The sequence below is a fragment of the Phyllostomus discolor genome, chromosome 5, assembly GCF_004126475.2.
Source record: "Phyllostomus discolor isolate MPI-MPIP mPhyDis1 chromosome 5, mPhyDis1.pri.v3, whole genome shotgun sequence".
Classification (NCBI taxonomy): Eukaryota; Metazoa; Chordata; class Mammalia; order Chiroptera; family Phyllostomidae; genus Phyllostomus; species Phyllostomus discolor.
Window position 1 is genome coordinate 110,797,680 of NC_040907.2, and position 17,225 is coordinate 110,814,904.

Sequence of the window (17,225 nt, forward strand, 5' to 3'; positions counted from 1 at the left end):
GGTAGAAAAAACCCCCACTCAGAACAACACGACATAAAAAGACTCAAAAAGAACAATGATAGTTTATGGGAGTTGCAGGACAATATGAAACATAACAGTATTAATATCATAGGGATACCAGGAGGAAAAAGAAAAAGAGCAAGGGATATGGAACCTGTTTGAAACAACTAATGACAGAAAACTTCCCTAACTCGGTGAGAGAAAAAGTCATGCAAGTTCAGGAAGCACAGAGGGCCCCAGTCACTATGAACCCAAAGGATCCCACTTCAAGACACAAGATAATTAAAATGACACCATTTAAAGACAAAGAGAATTTTAGGGACAGCAAGGAAGAAACAGCTAGTAACATATAAGGAAGCTATGATAAGGCTATTAGATGATTTGTTAACAGAAACATTACAAGCCAGAAGGGAATGGCATGAAGTAATTCAAGTAATGAAAAGACCTGCAACTAACACTACTCTACCCTGCAATGTTCTCATTTAAAATGGAAAGTGAAATAGGGAGCTTCCCAGACGACAAAAAAAAAAAAAGGCTAAAAGTACATCTCTACTAAACTAGCATTGCAAGAGATGCTAAAGGGACTGCTTTAAGATGAAGAGAGAGAGAGAGAGAAGAACAAAGGCACAAAGGGAAAATATGGCAATGAATAATAACCTTAAACATAACTGGGTTAAATGCTCCAATCAAAAGACAGGATAGCTGAATGGATAAAAAAAACAGGACCCACATATATGATATCTACAAGACACCCACTGCAGAACAAAATATCTACATAGACTGAATGTGAAGGGTTGGAAAAAAAATATTCTGAGCAAATGGACATGAAAAAAACAACAACTGTGGTATCAATACTTACACAAAACAGATTTCAAAACAAAAGCCGTATCAAAAGACAAAGATGGTCACTACATAATACTCAAGAGAGTTGTCCAACAAGAGGATATAGCCCTTGTAAACATACACGCATCTAACATTGGAGCACCTAAATATATAAGGAAAACCTTGGAGGAGTTTAAGAATGAGATGAAAAGCAATACAGTCATCACAAGGGATTTTAACACCCCACTGTCAACAATGGATAGATTGTCCAAACAAAAAAATCAACAAGGATATTGTGGCATTGAATGACACCCTAGATCAAATGGACCTAATTGATATTTACAGAGCATTTCATCCCAGAGAAGCAAAATACACATTCTTTTCAAAGGCATATGGATCATTTTCGAAGACAGACCACATGACAGGACACAAAACAAGCTTCAAAAAAGTCAAGAAAACCAAAATCATATCAAGAATCTTGTCAAATCACAATGGCTTGAAACTGGAAACTAACCTCACGAAAAAACTCAAAAACATTCAAATTCATGGAGACTGAATAACGTGTTATTAAATAATGAGTGTGTTAACAATGAGATAAAGGAAGAAATCCGAAAGTACCTGGAAACAAATGAAAATGAACACACAACAACCCTAAACCTATGGGACACAGACAAGGTAGTCCTGAGACGGAAGTTCACAGATATACAGGCCTACCTAAAGAAGACAGAAGAATCTCAAAAACAGCCTAAGAATACATCCAGAAGCATTAAAGAAACAACAACAAAGTGCAGACCAAGTATAAGGAAGGAAATAATCAAGATAACAGCAGATTTAAATGACATACAGACTAAACCAACAATACAAAGAATCAATAAATCCAGGAGCTAGTTCTTTGAAAACAAAATTGACAAACCTTTAACCAAACTTATCAAGAAAAAAGAGAGGACCCAAATAAAAAAAAAAAAAAAACAGAAATGAAAGAGAAGTTACAACCAATACCACAGTATACAAAGCACTATAAGACATTACTATGAATAACTATATGCCAACAAATTGGACAACTTGGGCACAATGGATATATTTTCTAGAAACATATAATCTTTGAAAACTGAATTAAGAAGAAGCAGAAAGCCCAGATGGACTGATAACAACTAGCTAAATCCAAGCAATAGTCCCAAAACTCCTGGTACACAAGAGCCCTGAACTGGATGGCTTCACAGAATTTTACCAAGTATTCTAAGAACTAACTCCAATCCTCCTCAAACTATTCCAAAAAGATTCAAGAAGAGGAAAGACTCTCAAACCCTTTTTATAAAGCCAGTATTATCCTAACTAAAACCAGGTAAAGATAAAACAAAGAAAGAAAACTACAAGCCAATACTGCTGATAAACATAGTGCTAATGTCCTCAAAATATTGGTAACTGGATCCAGCAATACATTAAAAAGATCATACACCATGATCAAGTGGGATTCATCCAAAAGATGAAAGGATGGTACAATATTTGCAATTCAATGAACATAATATACCACATAGCTTTTTTTGACTTCCAGCCAAGATGGGGGCATAGGTAAACACACTGTTCCTCCTCACACAACCAAAATAAGGACAATGAAAATTTAGAAACAAACAAAAACAACCAGAACTGACAAAATTAAACTGTATGGAAGTCCAACAACCAAGGAGTGAAAAAAGACACATTCATTCAGACCAGTAGAAGGGGTGGAGTCAGGCAGCCTGGCAGAGGGGTCCCGGCAAAAAAGTGGTGGCTGGCAGACTCCAGGGTGTGGGATGGCAGTGGGTGAACCCAGCAAGGCAGCAGATAGAGGAGGGGCAGGGTGTGCAAGGCGGCTGGTGGACCAGGTGGTCCCACATTCGTGCGTAGATAAACCAGGAGAAACTGAGGAGGGAGACAGACCACACAACCCAGGGCTCCAACTCGGGGAAATAAAGACTCAAAACACCGATTGAAAACACCTCTGCGGGTTGAGGTGCCGGGAGAGACTCCCAGCCTCACAGGAGAGTTTGTTGGAGAAACCCACAGGGTCCTAGAATGTACACAAGCCCACCCACATGGAAATCAGCACCAGAAGGGCCCAGTATGCTTGGGGGAAGTGGCAGAAGGGACTGAAGTCCAGCAGAGAGCAGAGCAAGTGCCATTGTTCCCTCTCGAACCTCCCCCACCCCCGCACACACAAACAGGGTCACAACGCAGCACATGGGTTGCCCAGCCCTGCTGAACACCTAAGGCTCTGCCCCTTACTACATAACAGGTTTGTCAAGACAAAAATAAATAAATAAATAAATAAATAAATAAATAAATAAATAAATAAAAAGGCCCAAACGAAAGAACAGATCAAAGCTCCAGAACAAATACAACGAAGTGACGAAGAGATAGCCAACCTATCAGATGCACAGTTCACAGCACTGGTGATCAGGATGCTCACAGAATTGGTTAAATTTGGTCACAAATTAGATGAAAAAATGAAGGCTACACTAAGTGAAATAAAGGAAAATGCACAGGGAACCAATAGAGATGGGAAGGAAACTGGGACTCAAATCAATGGAGTGGACCAGAAGGAAGAAACAACCAACCAACCAAACAGAAAAGAATGAAGAAATAAGAATTCAGAAAAATGAGGAGAGGCTTAGGAACCTCCAGTACATCTTTAAACATTCCAACATCTGAATCATAGGGATACCAGAAGGAGAAGAGGAAGAGCAACAAGTGGAAAAGTTATTTGAACAAATAATGAAGGAGAACTTCCCCAATCTGGCAAAGGAACTGGACTTCCAGGAAGCCTAGGAAGCTCAGAGAGTCCCAAAAAAGTTGGATCCAAGGAGGAACACACAAAGGCACATCATAATTACATTACACAAGATTAAAATGAAAGGAGAAAATCCTAGAAGCAGCAAGATATAAGGGGGCAGTAACCTACAAAGGAGTTCCCATCAGACTGTCAGCTGATTTCTCAAAAGAGACCTTACAGGCAAGAAGGGGCTGGAAAGAAGTATTCCAAGTCATGAAAGGCAAGGACCTACACCCAAGATTGCTCTATCCAGCAAAGCTTTCATTGAGAATGGAAGGGCAGATAAAGTGCTTCTCAGATAACGTCAAGTTAAAGGAGTTCATCATCACCAAGCCCTTATTATATGAAATGTTAAGGGGACTTATCTAAGAAAAAGATCAATAACATGTACAGTAAAATGACAGCAAACTCACAATAATTAACCACAACTAAAACAAAAACAAACTAAGCAAACAACTAGAACAGGAACAGAACCACAGAAATGGAGATCACATGGAGGGTTAGCAACAAGGGAGTGGGGGGGAGAGGGGGAAAAGGTATAGAGAATAAGTAGCATAGATGGTAGGTAGAAAACAGACAGGGGGAGGGCAAAAAGAGTATGGGAAATGTAGAAGCTAAAGAACTTATAACACAGGGACATGAACTAAAGTGGGGGAATATGGGTGGAAGAGGGTGTGCAGGGTGGAGGGGAGTGAAGAGGGGAAATGGGACAACTGTAATAGCATAATCAATAAAATATATTTAAAAAATAAAAGAAAATACAGAAAGGAAAAAATGGTAAATGATTGACTTCCATCAAAATGTAAAATGTTTGCTCTGCAAAAGACCCTGTTAAGAAAATGAACAAGGTACAGACTGGGAAAATATGTTTGCAAACCATATGTGTGACAAAGTATTCATGTAGAAAACATAAGAAATCTCAGAACTCAAATTTTTAATAATTCACCTACAAAAATGGGCAAAGAATATGAAGAGCTATTTCAGCAGAAGATATTTGGATGGCAAATAAGCATTTGAAAAGACACAGTCAACAACACTAGCCATCAGAGAAATGCAAATTAAGACTATGCTTACTATACACTATATACACTTACTAAACAGCTAAAATACAAAAGCGACAATTCCCAGTTCTGGTAAGAATGTGAATATAATAGATCTTTCACACACAGCTGGTAGGAATGTAAAATGGCACAGCCACTTTGGAAAATGGTTTGGGAGTTTCTTTAAAAACAAAATATAGCCCTAGGCAAGTTGCTTACTTCGTCGGAGCATTGTCCCATACACTAAAAGTTTTCGGATACAGTTTGGGTCAATGCACATACTTAGGTTATGGGTTTGATCCCAGTCAGGGTTCATACAAAAGCAACCGATCAATGTTTCTCTCCCCATTCCTCTCTCTCTGGAATTGGTGAATATGTCCTCAGGTGAGGATCGGGGTGGGAAAAAAGTCTCAAGCCCTGGCTGGCGTAGCTCAGTGGATTGAGCGCAGGCTGGGAACCAAAGTGTCCCAGGTTCAATTCCCAGCCAGGGTACATGTCTGGGTTGCAGGCCATAACCCCCAGCAACTGCACATTGTTGTTTCTCTCTCTCTATCTCCCTCCCTTCCCTATCTAAAAATAAATAAAATCTTTAAAAAAAAAAAGTCTCAATATATACTTATAAGTCACCAACTGTACTCCTGGGCACCCATTTCAAAGTAATAAACATGATTATTCACAGCAGCTTTATTTTTAATAAGTCCAAACCAGAAAAGACAAAATGTCCTTCAAAAGGTGAATGGTTAAACAAACTACAGTAGATCCCTACCATGGAATCCCACTCAGCAATAAAAAGGAATGAACTATTGATTTACACAATGCCTTAGATGAATCTCGAAGGATTAGGCTGAGTGAAAAAAGATCACACACTTTTTGATTCCATTTATAAAACATTCTAAAAATGACAAAATCATAGAGCTAGAAAAGAGATCAATGGTTGCTCAGGAGGCAGGTGAGGGGGTAGCACAAGGGAGACCTTTGTGGTGATGGTATCCATTAATACCGTGGTAGTTACACAATACACATCTATATTTAAATGGCACAGAACCATACATACAAAATGTACCAATGTCAATTTCTGCTTTGATATTGTACTATGTGTAGTGTGGGGAGGTGATGGGTATAAGGGACCTCTACTTACTATTTTTGCAATTTCCTATAAATCTATAATAATTTCAAAATTTAAAATTTTACAAATCCCACTCACTAAAAATGTGTTTTATACCCGTGGTTTAAATTAGATTTTGAATAACTAAATAACTGTTCAAAGACTATTCAAGTTACATTATTCCTTTCAAATCAGCTAAGAAACTTTAATTCTGCTACTGGTTTCCAGTAGCCTGTGGGAATGAAGAGTCCCCATAATAGAGGTCTAAAGAAACCAGCAATTCTTAGACCAAGTTTTGGATCTTCAGTTCTCTTTGTATCCCTCACTCCAGAACTCTGGGAAGCAGCAGCTACTCCTATGTGAGTGTCAATTTGTTCTATGGTTAGTAAATGCAAGTCTGGTGCAACTACCTACAGCAGAATGAACCCCCAAATAATCATCTATCTGTATGTTCTCTTGCTGATGATGAAGCATGAAAACTACTTCTATATTTTCATTTTAATGTTTTCTACAATTAACAGTACAAAAAAATACAATAATCACAGAATAAGACATTTAAATTCCTTGATACATCTTTCCCTTTCCAAGTAAATCCAAACCAGTCAGTACAGAAATTCATATCACTCATATTCTTTCCTGTGTACTTTTGAGAAATTATCACTAGATCATTTGTTTCATTTGCTACCAGGTAAAAGCAGCATGTAGCACATTCTTTGAATAGTGTGACTGCATATACACAGAAATTTCTATCAGGAACAGTCAGGAAATGATTCTAGATTGTATAGGGTTCACAATTCTTCTAAATGTGCATTGTTACACCTTTTCAAATGAAGTATAAAGATTATTAGGGATTAACAATATGAACTCAGAGTTATTACAGAGTTATGTTACAACAATATAGTGAAATCGTAAGGGACTATTAATACATAGTGCTGTTTGCTCCCGTTATAAATGGTCCCAGAAGAGTGCTGCATTTATTTACCTATTTATTTATTAACTTCAGTAATTGTTTATTTTTAGCTTGCATCCTTTTTTTGTTCTTTTTTTCTCCTGCTAAGAAATACCTAGAATTTACCTTTGCTAATAAAATAACACCATCCTCTCACCTTTTTCATTTAGATCATCCCTGAGAACCAAAAAACCAGCAGCTCTGTGGTTCAAGATCTATTTTATTTTTAAATTACTATTATATCACAGCATAAAAATGACCGAGTCATAAAAGAAGATGTGTTTAGTTTGTATACCCTCAGTCTCAGGCTGCATATAATAGTCTACAATAGCCTGAGACTGAAGGTATACAAACTGAACACATCTTCTGTTATGACTTGGTCATTTTTATGCTGTGATATAATAGTAATTTTTTTACAGACTTCTTCAAGGAGAAGAAAAAAATGAGACACCCGAATGAGTCAACCCAGAAAAAACAAAACCAAAAATTGATAGCGCTAAAAGCTGTAAACACATCTTAAATGCCTACCCAACATTTCTAATAAGATGCTAAAACTCAAAATATGTGAACAGAACTCATTTTTGTTTTTTCATCCTCTCACAAACCTGTTCCTCTTCAACTTATTTGGCTTCATGTACAACTATGTACAAGAACATTTCTTGTCATTACCTAGGAAAGTTGACAGAGTACACACCCAAAGAGCCAAAAATTCTAGCTCTAGGTATAATAACCAGGGAACATTTTGCATATATCTACCAGAAAGCATGTACAAGAATATTTACATCATCACTTTCTTAATAACAAAAACTAGAGGAAACTAAAGTGTCCAATGATAGTAAATTGTAGTATAATCATATAATGGAATCACAACATGTCAGTGAAAATAAATGTACCTCAGATGAGTATGTGAACATGAACAAAATCTTAAAATCATAATGTTGGGCCAAAAAAATGTCCAAGAAGAATACACACACACACACACACACACACACACACACAGTATAATTTAATCATATAAGGCTCAAAAACAGGAAACAGTAAAAAAAAATATATTAAAAAGAAAATACAAAAGTGGGAATACTTAAGTAATGGAATAATACCAAATTTAGATAATGGTTTTTTCCTGGGGAGAAAGAAGTCATTGTCCTGAGGTCTGGAGATATGCAAAGATGTCATTACATTTCTTGAGATAGAAGATTGGGACAGACATCCATTTATTATTACTTCTCTGTAAAATGTATACATACATTATGCCTGTGTGTACAAAACAGATTTTAATTTTTTAATCCTCACTCAAGGATATGTTTACTAATGTTAGATGGCGGAGGGAGAGAGAGAGTAACATCAATCAGTTGCCTCCTATATGTGCCCCAACCAGGCATCAAACCTGCAACCTAAGTATGTGCCCTGACTGGGAATCAGTCCCTGCAACCTTTTGGTGTACAGGTCAATGCTCTAACTAACTTAGCCACCTGGCCAGGGTTGCAAGACAGATTTTAGAATAAAAATTTTACTGTAATTATTTAATATGGTTAAATCCTAGTATTTTTAAAATCTGGGTGCTAGGTACACAAATGTCTACTACATGACTTCCTATATTTTTGAAATTTATCATAATTTAATTTTTTTGGTTTACGAAAATTCACTGAAGAAAAATGAATCACCCTGACTGGTGTGGCTCAGTGGACTGAGTGCCAGCCTGCAAACCCAAGGGTTGCCAGTTCGATTCCTGATTGGGGCACATACCTGGGTTGCAGTCTAGGTCCCTAGTAGTGGGTGATTGAGAGGCAACGACACACTGATGTTTTTCTCCCTCTCTTTCTCCCTCCCTTCTCCTCTCTAAAAGAAACAATAAAATACTAAATAAATAAAATAAATCAATCATCCACTGACAACTTGTATCATTTATTCAGTGCTATATTAAACAGTGTATTGGAAGATATAATACAGTAACTAACAGCTACAAGCTTCCTAACAATTTAAATGAAAATTACAAAATGAGATACTATTTTGGAATACAAAGGGTGTTTGACTTCTAATTTCCATTCTCTGTAGAACAAGAATAGGTCATTCTTTTATTGACATGCATAATACATCACATTTTCTGTTCTGCTGATGCTATAAATTCAATACCAATTCTCCAGCCACATAAGTTATGAGCATAAAGTATATCATGTAACCTTAGATTTCAAATAGTGGATGCTGCAAGAACAATTGTGCTTCCTTTGATGCAACAACTGAGCACCCATCTCCCTCCCTTTCAGCTGATTTCTTCAGCATGTTAGAGCAGAGAGAAATGGTTTTAGTCTTATGACCAAGTTAAAGTAAAGACACTGGCCCCATAACACACATGCTCCATTTTTTAAAAACATTCTGAATCGTGGGCAACTGTCTCTTGTAACTATCTTACAGTTTCTAAAAGTGGTTACTGTCCACACCTGGAAGAACTTAAGTCTTCTCAGATGAGCATGTGAATGAATGGAGGGAAGTAAACAAAAAATAAAATTGAAAAAGATTAAATAAAAATAAAAAAAAAATCTTAAAAAAAAAAGCCCTGGCTGGCGTAGCTCAGTGAATGGAACACGGGCTGGGAACCAAAGTGTCCCAGGTTCGATTCCCAGCCAGGGTACATTCCTGGGTTGCAGGCCATAATCGCCAGCAACCGCACATTGATGTTTCTCTCTCTCTCTATCTCTCTCCCTTCCCTCTCTAAAAATAAATAAAAATTTTAAAAAAACTTAAAAAAATATTTTAAAAAAAATTGAAAAAGATCAGGTCTGCTCCTAACTTGTGTAGCTCACTTGACTGAGGGTGGGCCTGCAAACCAAAGGGTCACCAGTTCAATTCCCAGTCAGGGCACATACATGGGTTTTGGGCCAGGTCCCCAGTAGGGGGCACATGAGTGGCAACCACACACTGATGTTTCTCTTCCTGTCTTTCTCTTTTACTTCCCTTCTCTCTAAAAATAAATAAATAAAATCTTAGAGAGAGAGAGAGAGAGAGAGAGAGAGAGAGAGAGAGGAGGTCTGATAGGGGAGGAGCCAAATAAGAAAATCAAAAAAGGAACAGTAACTTAAAGTTTACTACAGCTATAATACGAGTTATTCTGACTTTAAGGTAGTATCACATGACATGCCTCTGAGTCCATTCCTGAGCTACTCTGTTATACTTACCTGTCTGTTTTGTAGATCTGTGCATCTCTGGTACTAGGTTGTCATCTGGTTTTGGATTACATAACAGTGAACAAATGGATAAAGAATTTTCAAAGTAGTTAAAGCAGGAGACCACCAAGATCTTAAAATATCAAGACAAATGCCACCATTACTGTTAATATTTGGATGATAAGTTCTTGTTGTAAAAGCAACCGTAGGTGGTTTGGAACAGTAGTCTGTAAAAAAATGAATTTTCAAAAGAATACACCATCTTGAAATGGACTGTCATTAAGTCCCATAATTGTGGCTTGCCAATGAAACATATCATCCACAACTGGACCTGCAAAACATTATGCTGGAGAGTGATGGGCCAAATCATTAAGTTCCTTATCAATCCATTTTAGCATCGTAGTCTGTGGTTTGTGTCTGACTCCTCACTGTCCTGGTGTGTGCTTAAAGGTCCAGCTAAAACTCTTGATTAGCCTGGCAGCAGGGAAGGATTGTCTCTTCATCTCATACCAACTCTGCCAGACCCAGGCACCTTCTTACTAAACAGATAGAAGGTTGGACTGGGAGGGCAGGGACCAGAGGTGGGTAATGGACTGGAGGAAAGGGTAGATGGCCAGCAGAAACTCTTAGACTCACAGAAGCATTGAGAACCTAATTTTTAAAAAATTAAGTAAAGCAGTACAAAACTGTATTTTGAAATTTAAAGACATGGTATCACAAATCCTTAGCAGTCCTAAATCAAAACAAATACTTAGCTATTATAAAATGAAAAAATTTTACTTCACCTCCTAATATAATGCAATGGAAAATACACAACCCTTCTATACAGTATTCATGTCAAAAAAATTTAACTTTAGTCAAGAAATACAAAGAGCAAATTGTGGGGTAACTTATTAAAAAAAACTAGAGATATCATTAAAGACCACAATCATAGGTGAGGGGATGAGGATGGTGGTGTGGTGCTAGTAGTGGCTTATTCTAAAATAAAGAAAACTAAAGAAATATGACAACCAAATGAAATAGATAGTCCTAGGTAGTTTCCTGGATTAAAAATCAGAATAGCCACCAGGCTGGTATGGCTCAGTGGATTGAGAGCTGGTCTGCAAACCAAAGGGTGACCATTTTGATTCCCAGTCAGGTCAGATGCCTGGGTTGCCGGCCAGGTCCCCAGTAGGGGCCATGCAAGAGGCAACCACACATGGATGTTTCTCTCCCTCCTTTTCTCCTCTCCTTCCCCTCTGTCTAAAAATAAATAAAAAAATATTTTTTTAAATCAAAATAGCTATTAAGTATGCTTTCTGGGGAAAATAAAGAAAATATTAGTAAGGACAGTATATTACATAATATTATTGTATTAATATTGTATTTCTTGGATATGATAATGTAGCTATTACTAAAAATACCCTTGTTCTTAAAATACATTCATTCAAATATTTAGGGGGGGAAGTGTCAAGATGTGTTTGTAACTTACCTCAAATGGCTCAGAAAAAGTGTGTGTTTTTATAAACAAAGAAAAAGAGAAAGCAGATGAGGCAAAATGTTAGCAAATGAACATAGTTAAAATGGGTATTTATATTCAAATTTTATTACGATTTAAAAGTTTTTACAGTAAGATGTTGGGTAAAAATATGTACTTTAACAATTTTGAGTTATAATTCTACTCATACATTTCACTAAAGCATGTTCGTATGACAAATACTAAAACCAAACACTGACAGATCTATAAAGAAGTCCCAGCCCTGGCTGGCGTAGCTCAGTGGATTGAGAACAGGCTGCGAACCAAAATGTCGCAGGTTTGATTCCCAGTCAGGGTACATGCCTGGGTTGCAGGCCATGACCCCCAGCAACCACACATTGATGTTTCTCTCTCTCTCTCTATCTCCATCCCTTCCCTCTCTAAAAATAAATAAATAAAATCTTAAAAAAAAGAAGTCCCAAAGATTATTTCCCCATCAGCATTTTAAAACTTTTTTCCTAGAAATTGTAAATTATAAGTTGTTTAAGGGGATGAAAATTACATTTTGCCTAAGAGGTCAAAGATTATATCTGTGCCTCAGAAACTGTATCATAATCAACCTGAAAAGTATATGATCTTCACAAATTTTTTTTGGTAAGTCAATTTACTATGTATCATTTACCAAGATTTTATTTGATACTGCTGAAGTAATATAACCATACTGATACTTTAGTGAGGCAGGAGATAGTCAGGAATGAGAAAACTCCAAAGGCACCCCAGGTCTAGGACAAAGGACATCAATATAGAACAGATACCCAGCCAGGGTATCTGTTCTATATTGGCTGTTAAGCTTCCTGGAAAAGTGCTGAATCATGATGAATCATGACAGCACTTGTGGAGAAGATGCTTCTAGTGACCAACTGCTGCATGACCCCTGCTTCACTATAACAGCATTACAATAAATTATCATTGCGGTTACCCCTCCCTGAGTGGTCAATCAAGTGAGATCATGTGTAATAAAAGCCCACCAAAACTAACCAGGAAATATCCACACTGTAAGAATAGAATCCCTCTGGCTGCTGAGGGCCAATCTTTGCTCAAGCTGGTCTGCTCCCATATTCTGTGGAGTGTACTATTGCTTAATAAATCTGCTCTCTCAGCCCAAAATTCTGTGTGTTAGATTCAATTCTTTTTTCGAGATCATCAAGAATCTGGTTACACGTGCCTGTGACAGTTTTTGGAGAGTCAGCCGGAAGATGACACCAGAGTAGTAAGCCCCTTTTGCTGCCCTGGCACTTGGGAATTTCCTTTTCCATTGCCATCTCTTGATTGTGTGTTTCTATTCTGCTTTGATTAGTCTGATTAACTAACAGAAGATCAGCTGCTAAATTGTGAGCATGGATTGGGCGGTTAAAAGCCATAAGGGTGCCCACTGCTTGAAGGCTCCCATCAGGGGACAACCTGGTTGCAGATCGGGGTTAGCATTCAGTCCACACGAGTTTCAAGAAAATGTCCAGCCCTGAGTGGTGTGGCTCAGTAGATTGAGCATGGGCCTGCGAACTAAAAGGTCACTGGGTTGCAGGCCAGGTCCCCAGGTGGGGGCATACAAGAGGCAGCTGAATGATGTATCTTTCCCCTTTCTCCCCCTTCCTTCCCCTCTTTCTAAAAATAAATAAAACCTTTAAATAAAATTTAAAAAAAGAAGAAGAAAATATCCACACACCTTCAAGCACACTGAAAAAAACCACAAGACACTATTCCACCCCTTGGACACCTCCTCATGGGTGTAGTCTGACCCAAACAGGATATCAGTACTGCCTTGCCTGCACTATGACTTCAGTCTGCTTGTCAGGCCTACAGTCTTTTATGTTTGTCCTTCCCAGCTGACTTCTGGCCTTTACACCTGCATCTGTACGCTGCTTGCCTATTGTGTAGGAAGGGTTCCTGCTGTACTTGTACCCAGAATATCTATTTCAGTGACACTAATAGTCTCATTGCTAAGTATAGCTGTAAGAATGAGTCACTCCCATATTTGGCACATACAAGTATATACTACCACTGCCAGCAGCAACACTGGTCAGAGCCACTTAATAGGTGCCCGCTGGTCATCTGTTACCAGAAATGGCCACGTGGGGCCACTCTTACCCAACTAGTTGATTAAAATACTTATATTTTTGTGTGTTACAAAAGTAAAGCCAACCAGGTAATGAAAAAAGCATTTTTAAAATGACCCATCCTGGATTCTCTGTCCTAGAATTTAGTAAACAGTTCAAGTTTAGGTTGTTTCAGCACTTCTTCTGGATACTATGAGGTCTCCATCTTATAATCATGTCTCTCTAGTTCAGCTGGTAACTGATTAGAGAAGTCATCCTCTACACTGTCTTCATCCCAATTATCCTCCCAGACATGTGCATCTTCATTTAAACTAATCCAGTCTTCTGCAGGAACTCCTAGAACTCATCATCCTCCTCCAGAAGACTCAAGTCTACCGGCTGTTTCTTCTCTGACATCGCAACCAAATGCGCCCCAAACCTCTCAGTCCAATAGGAGAGTTGGAGCCAGCCGCCCTCACCCCAGCCACTACCACTGCTGCCACTGAACTAGTTGAGTTTCAAGTTCTAAAGTGGTCTACTTGCCTTTATAGGGGTATTTTAACTTCCCCTCTCAGGCCATCATCTCACTTATGAGATCCACCATCAGTGAGAAAGGGGGACCTCCTTTAGACATGTCTCGAGGTCCCTTCTAGGGAAATTTCAGACTCAGGTACAATTTCTCAAAGCTCTGGAAAAATCAGAATATCCAAGAGTCCTCTTTGTGATTTGGAAAATAGTCATTTTATAATAAGGTCATCTCAGAGCCCCTCTTGGTGTTTACAGGGACAGAAACTATTTTGCTAGTAAGATACCGCCCCCTTTGCCCCAGACCCAAAGGCTTACAGGAAAATAAAAGTTTCCGTAGATGGAGAATATAGGAATGGAACCATACTTGGGCCACCTGGGTAGAGGAGTGGGTCTGGGATCTTTAGAATTATAGGCAACTGCTTAAGAATGCTGGAGTGGTTCCCTCCCTACAGGTTTTCACAGCCTAGACACACATTAGGACCATGAACTATGCAGATAATATTCAGAGAATTTGGTGTTTCCAAACAGAGCACAGGAACCAGCATCCAGCTCTCAAGCCTTTTAGATTTCTGTCAGTAGACTGTCATTAGGACCTCTGGTAGGACACCTGGCAGGATGGTGGAATCCCAGGGAATGCCCCATGGCCCACTAGAGAAAGCTCCTAGGGCAAGCAAAGAGGGACATCTCTAGATTACAAGGGAATATCTTCCCGTCTTTTTTAGGATTGCCACAGTCAAGATAGGAAACACACCGTCCATCCCTCCCAAATTGCCAGTGAGTTGCATTCATAGAAACTGGGATAAATTTTACCCTAAAAATTTTAAATGAAGAGATTAGTTTTCTTTTGTAATATTGCATGGCCCCAAATATAAATTACATGTGGACAGGTATGACCTAAGAACGGTGCCACCAAGATTGAAAAATGCAGCTCAGATTTTACAAACAATTAGTCTTACTAATAATACAAGGTGGTCTTCTACAACAAAGATAGTCATTAGCTCCCAAGAAGTTTTCAGATGAGGAAATAATTAAGAATGCAAAAAATCCAAATAAATTTGAATTTTAAATCTTAGTGGCTAAAAAGAATCATGAAAGTTACATATTTTAATTCTATTATACTTTTACTTATTCTAATTTAATAAAGGAGGCAAGTCAGCCTGAAAATGGAAAACAACAAAAACCTGGAAAAAATTTGCTAGCTAGGTACCAAAGGATGTATTGAACATTTTCACCACTGATAAATTCTTTTAAAATATTTAAAATTAGTACAATCAAAATTTTATATACAATAACTTGTGTAAGTTTCAAAGCACTTCTACACTTATAATTTGAAACTCACGACAGTTAGGTTGTCACAAACTGCTTTGTGGAGACAGTCACAAAAACTTTGGTAAAAGTCACTTGACTCCAGTCTACAGCCTTAAATTATTATTTCTATTTCAATATGTACTAGTAAGCACTATCCTCATTTTACCAGAGAGGAAACAGGTTCAGAAGTAAATAACTTTAATGCTAATACACATCAGCTCCAACTCCAAGTCTTTCTACTTGACCACTACTGCAATCCTTACATTTATCAAAATAAAACAGTATAATGTTATGTAATAACTAAAAACCAACCGTGGTAGTAGAATGGTCCCCTCATAGACATACAAGACCTAATCCCTGGAACACATGAATATGTTACCTTGCATGGCAAAAGGGACTTTGCGGATGTCATTAAGGTTACAATGCACTTTTCAATGAGGAGATTACCCTATTGGACTCAATCTAATCACAGGATTCCTTAAAAGCAGAGAACCTCTCCTAACTGTGGTTAGAGAGATAAAGAGATGACAAAGGGTCAGAGAGATGAGACCTTGTTGGCTTTGAAGATGAGGAGGAAGGTGGTTATGAGCTAAGGATTGTGGTTGCCCCCTAGAAGCCAGGAAAGGCAAAGAATCAAATTCTTCCCTAGAGCCTCCAGAAAAGGAGTATCATCCGGCAGTTACCTGGGGAATCCCATGTTTGACAAGGATGTAAGATTATAAAATTTGTACTGGCACAAAATTATCGTACAGCATCAATTGGAAAAGAATACACCAACCATACTATATAATTGACTGCTAGAGACTGAATATTTGCATGCCTCCAAAATTCATGTAAAATCCTAATGCCCAACGTGATGCTTTGTAGGTGGAACTTTTGGGAGGATATCGATTAGGTCACGAGAGTAGAACTCTCATGAATGGTTTTGGAGCTCTTATAAAAGAGATGCCAGTGAACTGCCTTGTTCCTTCTGTGCCCTGTGAGGATAAAGAAAAGATGGCTATCTGTAAACCAGGAAGTGAGCTGTCACCAGATACCTAATTTGCCAGCACCTTGATAATGAACTTTTCAGACTCCAAACTGTGAGTAAATTTATGTCATTTATAAGCCACCGAGTTTATAGTGTTTTGTAATAGAAGCCTGAACATACTAAGAGAATTGACTGTTTTATATTTTAAATTAACTGAAAACTTTCTTATAATACAAAAACAATCTGTGAGTGAGCAAATGTATAATCAGGAATTTTGCTCCCTGTATAGATGAAATAAAAATACAGGTACCCATTACTATAAACTGATTTTGTTGCTAATGACATTCTGATCCAATGCTATATACCTTTTAACTCTTCTTCCTCCTTTCCCAGCAAGTCAAATGTAAATACAAAATTCTGAAATTCCAAAACGCAGATCCAACTAACTTTCTTTTGCCTCATTCACACCAGCACATGTGTACAGATGCGTAAGTTAGGAGGAAGATAAAAGGTCATAAGGTTATTGGCGAAAAGACTGAAGTGATGACCAAAAAAGAATGAGATCAATTAAATAGAATTAACAGAAGAATTTTCAGAAAGAAGGCAGTGGGCTATTGAACAGGGTTTGAAGTACTGAATATAGTTCAAAAACTATCTGCCAAGGAACTGTGTTAGATATAGCAGTGAATGTTAGTCCTTGACTTAGTGCTAGTATTATCCCATTTCACAGATGGGGAAACTGAATACAGACCATTATAAAACTCAGCAAGGAGTGGGGTGGGAAAAAAAAACTCAGCAAGGCCACAGAGAGATAGTAAGTGGTAAAGACAGAATTCAAATGCAGGTGGTTGCACTTCAGAGCTAGCCAGTAAATCATGTTGCTTTGTTTCTGGTTATGGGAAAACTGCTTAGAGAGATTAAATTACACAACAATAAGCAACAAACAATTCAAACTTGGGACTTATCCAACTATTGGTCAATAGT

General features: G+C 37.9%; 1 protein-coding gene and 2 pseudogenes across 1 annotated transcript in view; all 3 read right to left on the bottom strand.

The window, feature by feature from the left end:
- The window catches only part of BMPR1A (bone morphogenetic protein receptor type 1A), a 172,824-nt gene that overhangs the window by 100,582 nt on the left and 55,017 nt on the right, over positions 1–17,225 (bottom strand).
- On the bottom strand, positions 9,755–11,019 carry LOC118500788 (annotated as a pseudogene).
- LOC118500789 lies at positions 13,498–16,393 on the bottom strand (annotated as a pseudogene).